The sequence below is a fragment of the Taudactylus pleione genome, unplaced genomic scaffold (assembly GCF_031769625.1).
Source record: "Taudactylus pleione unplaced genomic scaffold, aTauple2 ptg000659l, whole genome shotgun sequence".
Classification (NCBI taxonomy): Eukaryota; Metazoa; Chordata; class Amphibia; order Anura; family Myobatrachidae; genus Taudactylus; species Taudactylus pleione.
In genome coordinates, this window is record NW_028285061.1 from 2,188,075 (window position 1) to 2,202,500 (window position 14,426).

General features: G+C 42.5%; 1 protein-coding gene across 1 annotated transcript in view; it reads left to right on the forward strand.

Moving 5' to 3' along the window:
- The window catches only part of JCAD (junctional cadherin 5 associated), a 126,446-nt gene that overhangs the window by 44,173 nt on the left and 67,847 nt on the right, over positions 1-14,426 (forward strand). Inside the window, exon 2 of the mRNA XM_088455535.1 lies at positions 2,538-2,598. The gene's annotated coding sequence lies outside the window, so the exon portion shown is untranslated. The remainder of the gene's footprint in view (positions 1-2,537; positions 2,599-14,426) is intronic.

Here is a 14,426-nt window from a genome sequence, read left to right on the forward strand (position 1 = left end):
GATAAAAAATAATTTTCTTGTTTGTTAATCACTCCCTCTTGGGCAGCTCTATTAACAATACTCATGTATAGATCCTTGAAGTTGTCAGTTGGATTTAACAATAATTTAGTGTAACACCTATTGTCATCCAGTTGTCTCTTAGCTTCTTTCATGTAAAGAGCTACGGGCCACAAAACAATATTCCCACCTTTATCTGATTGTTTGATAATTCTAACTATATATTTATTTTAAAGCCTGCACACCTAAACCCCAATTCTGCAATTTTTTTCGCCATGTAAAACATGGTGAAAACTTATCCCCGTTTTTTTTCAAAGACTTTTCGCACCGGCGAAAAGTCTTTGAAATTGAATACGGGGATAATTGAAACATGCGAAAATGATGTCACCGGCGATTATTTATCGCCGATTGCGACTTTTCGCAGCCTAATTGAATACCCCCATTGAAGTAATGCCTACCATATTTCATCACTTTGAGTCAAAGATTTGGGGTTTTTAGAGACTAACAATTTGTCATCCTAGTAAGTACTTCACATAACCCAACAGGACAGTTGGGGTGCCCCCCCCCCTTTCACTATGTCACTCACCCCCCCCCCTTTCACTATGTTACTCACCCCCCCCTTTCACTATGTCACTCAGTGTTTTAGGTGCATAACTTATTGCACTTTAGGCAACCGCCTAGGTTCGTCTAATGGCAGCACTGTCCCTGAGTATGTGCAGCTCTTCATAGGCTCACTAATTAATATAAAAAATTTGTACGTAGATCTTTAAATTCCTTCCTATGGACAATGTGCAAATGGGCACATTATTCAGTAGACTAGACTTCTGGGTAACAAGAGCCATTTGTACAGTGAACAATACTAATCCTCATGTATGAGGTTCTTTGTGGGAAACTTGGGAACTCTTTGTTTAACAACACTGTATTTATTCCTTTGTTAATGTTGGGAATGAGGCAAATTGTACACCAACATGTGTGACACACACAGTTCGTTCTCTACCCTTGTTTGTACATCAGTAATTAAAATTGGATTCATATGTATTTTCTATACAGGGTGAATTACCAGAAGCTTCTGGGTGTTCTCATTATTGGTCCTCATAACGTTTTCCATGCCAAGATTTGAGAATAAATAATGTTTAACTACGTTTTTGGCTTTGATAAACAGTTATTTTTTTCTAAAGATCACAACATTAAAATTGTGGTATAATGATTTAAAGGGGAAGTATTTTTAGAATTGTTTTTTTTTAATAAAATGATTTATTATGTTATATCTCCGTCTGCTGATCAGAAGTAGTAGCATTAGCAGCAGGCTGCTGCTGCTGTTGTTATTATATGGTGCAAAAAATCTGTCATGTAGACTCCCTGCCCAGCTAAACTTACAGTCAGACGCTTCTGTTTTCACGGATGCAAATGGGGAGGTTTAGCATAGAGCACATGTGCAGAAGCTAACTATTCTGTGCTGTGTACTGTATACAGGGAAGGAGAGCCTGTATCAGATGCATCTATTGTACCAAGTATTGGGCTAGTGCAAGTGCTGATACTAATGATGACGTTTGCATCTGTGGAGAGATAAACAATGGGCGGAATTGCTTTCATGCTTGAAGCCGCATGGATCCTCGCACAGATAGTCGCATTAGCATAAGGAAGTAGGGGGCCTATGTACTAAGCCTTGTAGTCCCTCTCGGCGCACCAGGTCCCGAGCGGAATGGCCACGCCAAGCGCATTTTTCACTCAAAAATGTGCTTCTTATTCACATAAATAAAACAACTGGAAAAGATAAACACTAATCAATGCGATGTGCGACACTTTTATATATGTGTGCGAATGAACCTGTGTTTGACATGCTATGAATCACATCTCGGAGGGTCTCAGTGGTGGTGGCTGGCTTGCACCGTATGGCGTATAGACGCTAGGTCTACTAGGTGAATGAGGACACGTGTATGTCACGTGAAATGCACGGTGTCAGTCTTGCACCATCTGCAATTCCAATACTAGTATTCTGAGCTAATGGAATTGGCTAGGAGATTTTTACTAATTTATTTACTCCATTTCTGTAAAAAGTAATATCATAGGGCAAGTTTACAGTAATTGAAAATAAGATTCTGGACATATTTTACTTTTATTTATCATCTCAAAGGACTTACAGGGAAGGTTTTAATGAGCAGGTCACATGTCTCCTAATTTTTCATTTATTATGAGAATTGTAGTCATTTTGGGAGATATACTTTTATACTTGACTGTGTAGACAATGGTCAGATGCATTATATTTAAACCATAAGTTAAAAAAATGATGTTTAATGTCACATACCTGCCGTCAAGTGAAATGGATCCTCCTGCAGATTTTCTGTTTTTCACTTTTTCCAATAGGATAATTAAAGGAACTGATAAAAAAAAAGTATAATAGAAGAAACCGTTCCTTACTTAAAAGTGTGGGCCTCTGTAGTTTATATTGAATGTTATAGATAATTCATGTGCTATTTAATATAGAGTCACTTTGCATTTCTAAATATTATATAAGCCACCTTTATATGATTCTGTTACAGGTTCACACGTAGCTCTGGAGACAACTGATGACTGAAATAAGCCAGGATTATAACTCCCTCAGTGAGTACATCCTCTTCTTTGAATGCTAAATTTAGCAGGGATTGCTGTTTTGCTTTTCTCTTTGCATCCTAAGTCTCAGCGTAAAATATAGCAGTTAATACATGTAAGTCTTGAAGCAGAATTTATTACAAGACAGAACCCATAGATGGGCCTAATTACTGAGACATGGCAATAGTGCTGGTTTTCTGTTACCAATTACTTGAGTGACAGAAGACGATCTATCCCCATATATAAGTACACTCTTTCTGAGGCAGCTGAGTGATTCGCAAGGGGTATGCACATGTGTGATCACGTTAGCTAGTTCACCCATGTCCAGTAAAACACAGTCACTTATACCACTTTCAGACATACGACCCAGGAATTTCCCTGCTCAGACCCGAGTTTTTCACTGTAGCAAAAACCAGGGTTTTTGCTTGAGACCCCCTTTCACACTACACCTGAGAGTTGGATAATTCCAGGGTCAGATACGTTCACACTAAACCTGGGTCTGCCCTGGAATTTGGTGTGGATTTAAAGGGGATACATAATTTTTTTTGTTCACAATAATGACATAATATAAAAATTAGCATTTTTAGAGTAAATACTGTACCACAAAGTTTGTTTATTTCCAATGTTTTGTTTTATTGCAAACCAATAAATGTTTACATTACAATTGTGAATATAGCCTCTAGAAAGTTCCGGTCTATACAAAGACAAAATTTTCACGTAAAAAAGTTAAGCAAAAAATAATACACACTTAAATTCGATTGCTCCCCAGTCATGTGGTCTGGGTGACTGCAGTTGATGTCATCAGCAGGTGCATGGAACAGCCAATGAGAAGGTTTTCTAAAAACCCAGGTCGAAAAACCTGGGTTGGATGCACTCACACTAGAAGCTATCTGGGTTGCACCTCGGAAAAACCCTGGTATAAAGCAGGGTCATGGACCCGGGACTTCGACTCGGTTCGTTTCTGTTCACACATAGTTAAAACCCTGGTTGATGCACGTTCACGACCAAAATGCTAGGTGTTTTCTTTATGTCTGAAAGGGGTATTATTGGAAATTAAAACAAAAGTTTAAGAAAAACACAAATACATACTGTCGTAATATAAGGTTAAGAGACGCTGTCTCCTAGGGTAAACATAGCAGTTTGCATGCAGCAGCTAATTAATAGTACACCAGTCTAGGGTACAAGTACCCACATAGTTATATTTGATAGAAGAAAAATATAAAAAGAAATCCTATCATGTCTGGCTCTAACTAACATAGAATTCCCTCTCTCAGGGTGGATGGACCTATTGTCCAACTCACAGCAAACAGCATTTTTTAGTACAACACTTAAAATCACAAGCAATGGACTCTCTTGCAGGTCTCAACTGGCTCCCCAGGCAGTGAGAGACAGATTAGAGAAACTGGCCCACCTTTTATCAGCCTCTCACAGGAGGTCGGGCAATCTAGGTTGCTAATTAGCTGTCTACTAGACAGAAGCTAGGAACCTTGATCATCTATAGAGTCAGGTACATAAATATTGGGACATTGTCAGAATTTTCATATTTTGGCCTCTATTCACCATCACAATGGCTTTGAAATGAAACAAACAAGATGTGCTTTAACTGCAGACTTTCAGATTTAATTTGAGGGTAATTACATCCAAATCAGGTGAACGGTGTAGGAATTACAACTGTTTCTATATGTGCCTCCCACTTTTTAAGGGGCCAAAAGTAATGGGAGAAACTAAACAATCCTAAATCTAACTTTCACTTTTTAATACTTTCTTGCAAATCCTTTGCAGGCAATTGCAGCCTGAAGTCTGGAACGCATAGACATCACCAGACGCTGGGTTTCCTCCCTGGTGATGCTCTGCCAGGCCTCTACTGCAAATGTCTGCAGTTCCTGCTTGTTCTTGGGGCATTTTCCCTACAGTTTTGTCTTCATCAAGTGAAATGCTTGCTCAATCGGATTCAGGTCAGGGGATTGACTTGGCCATTGCATAACATTCCACTTTTTAGCCTTAAAAACTCTTTGGTTGCTTTTGCAGTATACTTCGGATCATTGTCCATCTGCACTGTGAAGCGCTGTCCAATAAGTTCTGAAGCATTTGACTGAATATGAGCATATAATATTGCCCGAAACACTTCAGAATTCATTCTGCTGCTTTTGTCAGCAGTCACATCATCAATAAATACAAGGGAACCAGTTCCATTGGCAGCCATACATGCCAACACCATGACACTACCACCACCATGCTTCACTGATGAGGTGGTATGTTTTGGATCATGAGCAGTTCCTTTCCTTCTCCATACTCTTCTCTTCCCATCACTCTGGTACAAGTTGATCTTTGTCTCATCTGTCCATAGGATGTTGTTCCAGAACTGTAATGGCTTTTTTAGATGTTGTTTGGCAAACTCTAATCTGGTCTTCCTGTTTTTGAGGCTCACCAATGGTTTACATCTTGTGGTGAACCCTCTATATTCACTCTTGTGAAGTCTTCTCTTGATTGTTGACTTTGGCACATATACACCTACCTCCTGGAGAGTGTTCTTGATTTGGCCTACTGTTGTGAAGGGGTTTTTCTTCCCTAGGGAAATAATTCTTCTGTCATCCACCACAGTTGTCTTCCGTGGTCTTCCGGGTCTTTTGGTGTTGCTGAGCTCTCCGGTGCGTTCTTCCTTTTTAAGAATGTTCCAAACAGTTGATTTGACCACACCTAATGTTTTTACTATCTCTCTGATGGGTTTTTTGATTTCTCAGCCTAATGATAGCTTGCTTCACTGATAGTGACAGCTCTTTGGATCTCATATTGAGAGTCGACAGCAACTGATTACAAATGCAAATGTCACACCTAGCATCAACTTCAGACCTTTTACCTGCTTAATTGATAATGAAATAACGAGGGAATAGCCCACACCTGTCCATGAAATAGCTTTTGAGTTGATAGTCCCATTACTTTTGGCCCCTTAAAAAGTGGGAGGCACATATAGAAACCGTTGTAATTCCTACACCGTTCACCTGATTTGGTTGTAATTACCCTCAAATTAAATCTGAAAGTCTGCAGTTAAAGCACATCTTGTTTGTTTCATTTCAAAGCCATTGTGGTGGTGAATAGAGGCCAAAATATGAAAATTCTGTCAATGTCCCAATATTTATGCACTTGACTGTATATGGGCCTCTGTACAACCATGTATACTACAGGGGCATTTCATGAGAGGAGGGGGCCTGTGTGCAGTCTCCGTCACGGGCCCCCTCCTCTCAGTCCGGCGGCCGGCAGCGCACTGAGCGGTACATATGGGCCCAGCTAGTTTGTTGCTCATAGTGCGCCATTCAGGCCTCTGTGTCGCACCCTAGAACGTTACGTGATGGCTGGACTTCAACGAAAAATACGCTATGGCATGTAATACAGCGCTTAACCGCTGGGTGGCGAGTGCTCCACTGTAGTAATTTGTACTGAATACCATACTGTTAAATTGGATGGATATCACATTCACGCACTGTATTTGCATGTTCGCACAACCAATCTTTTTAATATCACATAAGTTCTTAGAACAGGACGCAAATCAGTATACATACAGTACATAACTGTACAGTAGTGTAGTTGCTGTGTTATGACGGTAAAACCGATACTGTAGATTAATGAGATGCACGCACAGCTTTCAATGAGATGGGATGAATTATTCTCTATTGGTGGAGTACTGTGTATATATGTACTAGTATAAGATTTTGAAAGGAAGACACATTTTCTTATTATTAAAAACAGCAGTCGGTGAGATGAACCCGCTATGTGCGATTCTTGATATAGCTGGTGTGTGGGCTAGAGGTTAGGTGATCACTTTGCAACAGTGCTTGTCCCGGGTTCGAGCCCTGGAAAAGAATAATGTTTTTTGGCACTGTCCCAGACTTAGATACTATAGTGAAACTAGTACTGGGCTGTTTAAAACGGAGGTATTACAAACTGATTGTGCGTTTTAAAACGCACACTTGCGGTACTGTCGGCACGTCGGCGCTGTGGTGGCTGCCAGCTTCGCGGGTTGCATGGGATCTCTGGCGCATGCCCAGTGGAGCCGCTCGATACACCAGTCGCGCTATGCTGTGGCGTACAGAGGATAATAGTACTACGCATGCCCAGTGGGTCGGGAGTCACACAAAGTGAATCCCAGACTTAATCACTATAGTGATTTCATGACTTTAGGAACTAGTAGCGGGCTGTTTGAAAGAGGGATCTCTGTATCACAAACTTACTGTGCGGTTGAGGTTGCACACTTGCGGCACTGTCGGCGCTGTCCCAGACTTAGACTCCCGACACACTGGGCATGCGCAGTACTATGATCCTCCATACGCCGTGGCATAGCGCGACTGGCGTATGGAATGGCTCCACTGGGCATGCGCCAGAGATCCCATTGCAATTAATTTTCTCCAGCTATCACCATCCAAGCAGAAGCATTGCACCAGTAAATGTACTGCATCGATCACTGTTAAAGAAGCTTCCCCATGCAAAGCGAATCTTATCGCCAGCCAGGGTTCCCTCCAGCAACAGCACTGCTAGATAGAGAGTTATATAAAAAATACTTTCTCTGGCTAAAACACTTGTTTTTGCTGGAGATAGAGGTTTTCACCCTTTGATAAATAGACCCAACAGTGTTGAACCCAAAAAACAACGGTAGTATTATTGATTATTGGGAAAGTGGTTCCATGTACAGGTGCTAAATACATTTTGTTATATAGTGCCCACAATCTATGAACAGATGGATCTCCCACCTGACCTTAATAACTTTGGGGTCTATGTACTAAGCCTTGGAGAGAGATAAAGTGGACGGAGATGAAGTACCAACCAATCAGCTCCTAACTGTCACTTTAAAGGCTGTGTTTAAAAAATGTAAGTTAGGAGCTGATTGGTTGGTACTTTATCTCCGTCCCCTATATCGCTCCAAGCTTAGTACTGCATCCGGAAAGTATTCACAACGCTTCACTTTTTCCACATTTTGTTATGTTACAGCCTTATTCCAAAATGGAATAAATTCATTTTTGTCATAAAAATTCTACACACAATACCCCATAATGACAATGTGTAAAAAGTTTTTTTGAGATTTTTGCAAATATAATAATAAAAAAAAAAACTAAGAAATCACACGTACATAAGTTTTCGCAACCTTTGCTCAATACTTTGTTGATAAACCTTTGGCAGCAATTACAGCCTCAAGTCTTTTTGAATATGATGCCACAAGCTTGGCACACCTATCTTTGGGCAGTTTCGCCCATTCCTCTTTGCAGCACCTCTCAAGCTCCATCAGGTTGGATGGGAAGCGTCTGTGCACATCCATTTTCAGATCTCTCCAGAGATGTTCAGTCGGATTCAAGTCTGGGCTCTGGCTGGGCCACTCAAGGACATTCACAGAGTTATCCTGAAGCCGCTCATTTGATATCTTGGCTGTGTGCTTAGGGTCGTTGTCCTGTTGAAAGATGAACCGTCTCCCCAGTCTGAGGTCAATAGCGCTCTGGAGCAGGTTTTCATCCAAGATGTCTTTGTACATTGCTGCATTCATCTTTCCCTCTATCCTGAATAGTCTCCCAGTTCCTGCCGCTGAAAAACATCCCCACAGCATGATGCTGCCACCACCATGCTTCACTGTAGGGATGGTTTTGGCCTGGTGGCGAGCGGTACCTGGTTTGCTCCAAACATAACGCCTGCCATTCACGCCAAAGAGTTCAATCTTTGTCTCATCAGACCAGAGAGTCCTTCAGGTGCATTTTGGCAAACTCCAGGTGGGCTGCCTTGTGCAGGCCTGATTGGTGGATTGCTGCAGAGATGGTTGTCCTTCTGGAAGATTCTACTCTCTCCACAGAGGAATGCTGTAGTTCTGACAGAGTGACCATCAGGTTCTTGGTCACCTCTCTGACTAGGGCCCTTCTCCCCCAATCGCTCAGTTTAGACCGCCGGCCAACTCTAGGAAGAGTCCTGGTGGTTCTGAACTTCTTCCATTTATGGATGATGAAAGCCACTGTGCTCATTGGGACCTTTTCGCACCGGCGAAAAGTCAATGTAATTGAATACTGGGATATTTCAAATAGGCGAAAATGACGTCATCGGAGACATTTCGCCTCAAATTGAATACAGGCATATGTCAAAAATGACCCAGCACACAGGAATTGTTATTAAAATCTACTTACTTTTTATCACATTATACGGATAATAAAATTAACTGTGTCCATCTCAAGGAGAAAGATACATGATGACAGTGTATTGCATTCAACTGAAATTTCGGCTTTTACAATATTTTATAAATATATAAAAAAAAATTTATTGAAAATCCTGGGTGCTTTTGTTTTATTGCATTGCACTAGAGCAGGGGCGGGGAACCTTTTTTCTGTCGATTTCCCCCCCCCCCCCGCGTGGCACCACATGGGGGCGGGGCCACAAGCGCCGATTATTACAGCAATGCCTGGAGCATCCTGGAGATGCTCTGGGGAGCTGTAAGGGAAGCGGTGTGACCATCTGAAGCATCCTAAGGACGCTCCAGGCGGCACTGCTGTATAGATTCTGGCTGCAATGTACCATTCTAGGCACCCTGCTAGCCAAATGAGGCTAGCAGAAAGAAGCTCCGAGGGCCAGCCCAAATATTTCCGAGGGCCTTTTAAGGCCCCTAGGCAGGAGGTTCCCCATCTCTGAACTAGAAGATCACTAGTAAGTGTCCTGAGACTTTAGCACTAGGTGCTGAAGACTTATTAGATGGTATAGAATACTGGGAACCTAGTGAAAAAGGCAATCTGCTTTAAAGTTTAAAGCAACACAAATACAGAACGCAATGAGAGTTGGTGGGCTCCTACTGAAAGTGGTGCTCTTTACTTACAGTATACAGTATCCGTATATAAATCCTATTACATGTTTCATCTGCATATACCGAGTGCTGTTTTTGCTCTTATAGCATCTGTATTTCAACTGATTTTAAAGTGCTGAGATCAGTTGTTTCTGGCTTGTGTCTTCACTGTGCAGCCATTTGAAAAATGGGCATATTATACTATTGAATCAATGTAACATATTAATCTGTTTACTGTTATATGCAGAGGCCCACTAGACTTTAACTGCTGCTAACAGATATACTGCACACAGGAGTATAAAAGTATAACTCAACCCAAAACTCTAAATATATTATTTTGATATAGTTCAAGAAGTTAGTTAAAATAAAAAATTGACATGTAGAAATGCCATTAGCCAGTCTCAGAGTGTGTAAAGACCCTATTGTGCTTATCTTAGTTCTCTTGCACTCAACCCCTCTCAAGCAAGTAGGAAGATCATGGGGGTAGCACTGACATACTTCGGACTAGCCAAGCGGGAAGGTGAGAGAAGAAGATGGCATTAGACAGTTACAGCCATTGGGGACCTGGCTGAAGTGGATGACACATTTAAGCAGGATTTTATTTTTTATCTTGGCTCTTTGAACACCTCCCAACTTTTGAAACTGAACTTGGGATTTGCATCTTTGAGCCAGTATTAAACTATATTACTATTATAGCAGTACTGAATAATATTGTGTATTCATTTGTAAACAAAACCGTAGAGGTCACATATATACTGTATAGGAGCCCCTTTGTAATTTTCAATAACGATTCTTTTTTGGTGGACTAAAGACTAGCTAACATATAAAATGTACTTTGCTGAAATATACCTATCATAGGGAAAGCATATGTTAGACATTATTATTATTATTATTATTATCCTTTATTTATATGGCGCCACAAGTGTTCCGCAGCGCCTTACATAGTACATACAACTAATGGGTGAACAAGAAACAAGTAACATACAGTACATTACAGTACAGGACAAGGACACAACTTATATACATTGCTGAAATAGTGATTAAAGCACTCACAATAAGCTGCCGGGAATTGGCGGTCCCGTGTTAGGTGCCCTAATGGGGAGTAGAGAGTAGAAGAAAATGTAAAGAGAAGCACATGAAGGAAGAGGTCCCTGCTCGTGAGAGCTTACATTCTAAGGGGAGGGGCAGGCAGACAGGCGTGACACAGAAGGGGAAGATGGGAAGGAAAGAGCATGAGGTGGGTTAGGATGAGTGCTGGAAGGCCATGATGAAGTAGTGGGTCTTGAGAGCCCGTTTGAAGATTTGTAGAGAGGAGGAGAGTCTGATGGGGAGAGGGAGAGCATTCCAAAGGTGGGGAGCAGCACGGGCAAAATCTCGGATGCGGGAGTGGGAGGAAGTAATCAGTTGGCAAGAGAGGCGGCATGCATTAGTTGAGCGAAGTGGGCGGGCGGGAGTGTGAAGGGAGAGAAGGTCAGAAATGTATGCGGGAGAGGATTTGGTGAGGGCTTTGTAGGTGAATGTAAGAACCTTGAATTGGCATCTGAAGGGGAAGGGGAGCCAGTGTAGGGCTTGAAGGAGAGGGAAAGCAGATGTAGAACGTCTGGAGAGGAAGATGAGCCGAGCAGCAGCATTAAGAACCGATTGTAGTGGAGAGAGGTGAGAGACTGGGAGGCCAGCTAGGAGAAGGTTACAGTAGTCCAATCTGGATATGACCAGTGAGTGGATGAGGGTTTTAGTGGCATCCTGGGTGAGGAAGGGTCTAATCCTGGAGATATTTTTTAGGTGAAAACGGCAGGGCTGCGAGAGGTGCTGAATGTGCGGTTTAAACGAGAGGGAGGAGTCTAGGATAACTCCAAGACAGCGCACTTTGGGGCTATAGGAGATAGTTGTGCCATCAATAGATAATGAAATTGTGGAAAGTGATGTAGTGGAAGAGGGTGGGAAGATGATCAGCTCAGTCTTAGACATGTTAAGTTTAAGAAAGCGCTGGGACATCCACAAAGAGACAGCAGAGAGACAGTTGGAGATACGGTTAAGGAGCTCAGGGGTGAGCTCAGGGGTGGAAAGGTAAATTTGAGTATCATCTGCATAGAGATGATATTGGAGGTCAAAGGAGTTAATGAGTTCACCCAAAGAGGATGTATATAGGGAGAAAAGAAGAGGTCCAAGAATAGAACCTTGGGGAACTCCTACCTTTAGTGGAAGTGGAGGGGAAGAGGAGTCATGAGAGGACACAGTGAAGGAACGATCAGAGAGGTAGGAGGAAAGCCAGGAGAGGGCAGTGTCATGTAGACCGAGAGAGTAAAGGATTTGCAGGAGGAGAGGGTGGTCTACAGTGTCAAATGCAGCAGAGAGGTCAAGGAGAATGAGCAGAGAGTAGTGGCCCTTGGATTTGGCAGCAAGGAGGTCGTTGCTGACTTTCGTGAGGGCAGTTTCAGTGGAGTGGAGAGATCGGAAGCCAGATTGAAATGAGTCAAGGAGGGAGTGGGAAGAAAGAAAGGTGGTAAGGCGGTTGTAGACAATACGCTCAAGGAGTTTGGAAGCAAAAGTGAGAAGAGAGATGGGTCGATAGTTGGAAAGTATGTTAGGATCAAGGGTAGGTTTTTTAAGAATGGGGGAGACAAGAGCATGTTTGAATGCAGACATAGCTTTATGCCCGCACTACAGCGCTATGGTTTATGGCTCACTTCAGCTATGTTAACTCACTGTTTGCCACTAGGCCATGACCCCTGGCTATTCTATTTTGTAGGAGTTGTCACATTTGATAAATACTGAAAGAGGGCCCTGTGGTAAATGATTATGTCACACATATAGGGCACTCTGATGGATAGTGAGCTCTGCCGGCAGCCTCAGCAACGCCTTGAATTAGGTGAAATTATATATTATACTTAGACTGTCAACATTCGACAAATACAAAAGAAACATGTTTTTAAAAAGTAGCATTAAAGTGCTTTTAGTATTTGCAGGAGAGCTTTGCTGAACCCTTTAAATAAACCTTAAAAAAGTATTAGGGTGGGCACATAGTGTAATTGAATAATACATAGGTTGTTTAAATATTAACCACATCCTATAGAGTATAGGTGCCCACACACATAGCGATGTGATCTCAATCACACGATGTGTACGATTTCCCCCTGAACTCTCCCCGGGAGCTCCCTGGCAGTCCTGCACACGATTTGGTATGAAAATGCTGCCAATGTGACACACGATCTATCGTGCCTGCTAACTACTCCAGTGCATCCTGACTTGATTGTCAGATCTGCCCTACAGCACGGCAGATCTGAAGATGCAATATGCGACCTGCGGGGACGCGCATCGCATCATGATTGTGAGTGGGGACTCACGATTTCCTCACAATTTGGCCAAATTTTACACGATCTGTCTTTCCAATGCGTCGGAATCGGCCAAATCGGGTAAAATATTGCTATGTGTGTGGGCAGCTTGAGTGAAAGGTGTATAATCATGAATGGCTGTATCCATCTTACAAGAAAGTATAATACATGCGCGTTATAGCATGCTTACAGTCAGTGGGCCTGAGCAGTACCGATATTCACACAAATGGTCGGGGGTTTTCAAATGCACATGCAGCTAAGTAGCTAAACAGTTGACCCATGGTGTGCACACATGGCCTCAGGAATGTATTGTGTGTTCCTAGCTGGTGATTGGGAGGTAGCCGATGGTCTGTCTTATGGGTGTGTTATGCACATAACTGGTTGTGAATTCTGGTGCTTAATTGCTTACATGGCAGGTCATACTCTGATGGAAATTTTGTACTTAGCATGAGGCAGGTGCAAGTTTCGATGGTGTGTCCAGGAATGGGTTTGAAATCCTGGCAATCGGGATGCCTGTTGTCAATATACCGACAGCGTCATCCTAATGCTCAGGATCCCGACAACCGTCCTGTAAGTATAGTAGCCCTCCCCATTCTCTCTAACCTGGTGTTCCTACATCCTAACACTAACCCTCCCCCACCCCATCGTAACCCTCCCCATCAGTGCCTAAACCCAAGCCACCCCCAGTGGTGCCTTATCCACCCCTGGGAGCACCTAACCCTATCCTCTCCCTCCCCTAGCCTATCCCTAACCACACCCCCCCCTCTCCCCCCCTCATGACGGCAAAACCTAACCCTCCACCCACGGCTAAGTCCTCACCAGCTATACTTTTGTTCGGCATCCTGGTTGGAGGGATTCCGGCGTCTGCATGTAACCTACTGTCTGTATTCCGGTGCCGGTCTTCTGTCCGGGTGGTGGCATTCCAGCGCCGGGATTTTGACAGCCGGGATGCCGGGTGTAGGTATATTAACTACATCCCGTGTGTCCGATAGTAGACACACCAAGTGGGATTGTTGCGTGTCAAGCCGTACAAAGTCGGCGTCCCAGTCCTTGCATGTTCAGATGCACACCTGTACCCTAGGGGAAGGGCTGATACTAGCATTAGAGATTATGGCAATCACAACTATGGCATTGATGATAAGGTGGTCGCAGGATTGTGCCAATGGGGCAAATGTATTAAACTTTCTAAAATACTGAAGGTACAAGTAAAGAAATTAGAAACCAACCAGCTGCTAGCTAGCATTTATCAAGTACTGTACAGTCTATAAAATGATAGGTAGAAGCTGATTGGTTGCTATGAGCAAATTCTCCACTTGTCCACTGCTCCACTCTTTAGAAGGTTTGATACATCTCCCCCAATATCTACAAAAAAATTATATATGAGCTGACTTGTACACATTGCTGTTTGTTTTATTTTCTTCATTTTCCTGACATCCTATTGTAAAAAAATGGAACATTTATTATCTGTGTGTAGCTGTTTGTTTTAAGAGTGTATGGACAAAATAGAAAAAAAAACACTTATATGCCAGCAGCTATAAATATTGTAATATATCTACTGTAGCTGTAAAGGGAGTGGCTGTGAGATCTCCGATAGCCATTGCTGGCTACCATTTTTTTCAGAAAAATGCAGAATGATACATGTCAGTTGCAATCTACAGTACACAAGTAGATAGGTTAAAATGTCTGCTTTTTCTACCAGATGCCAGCAG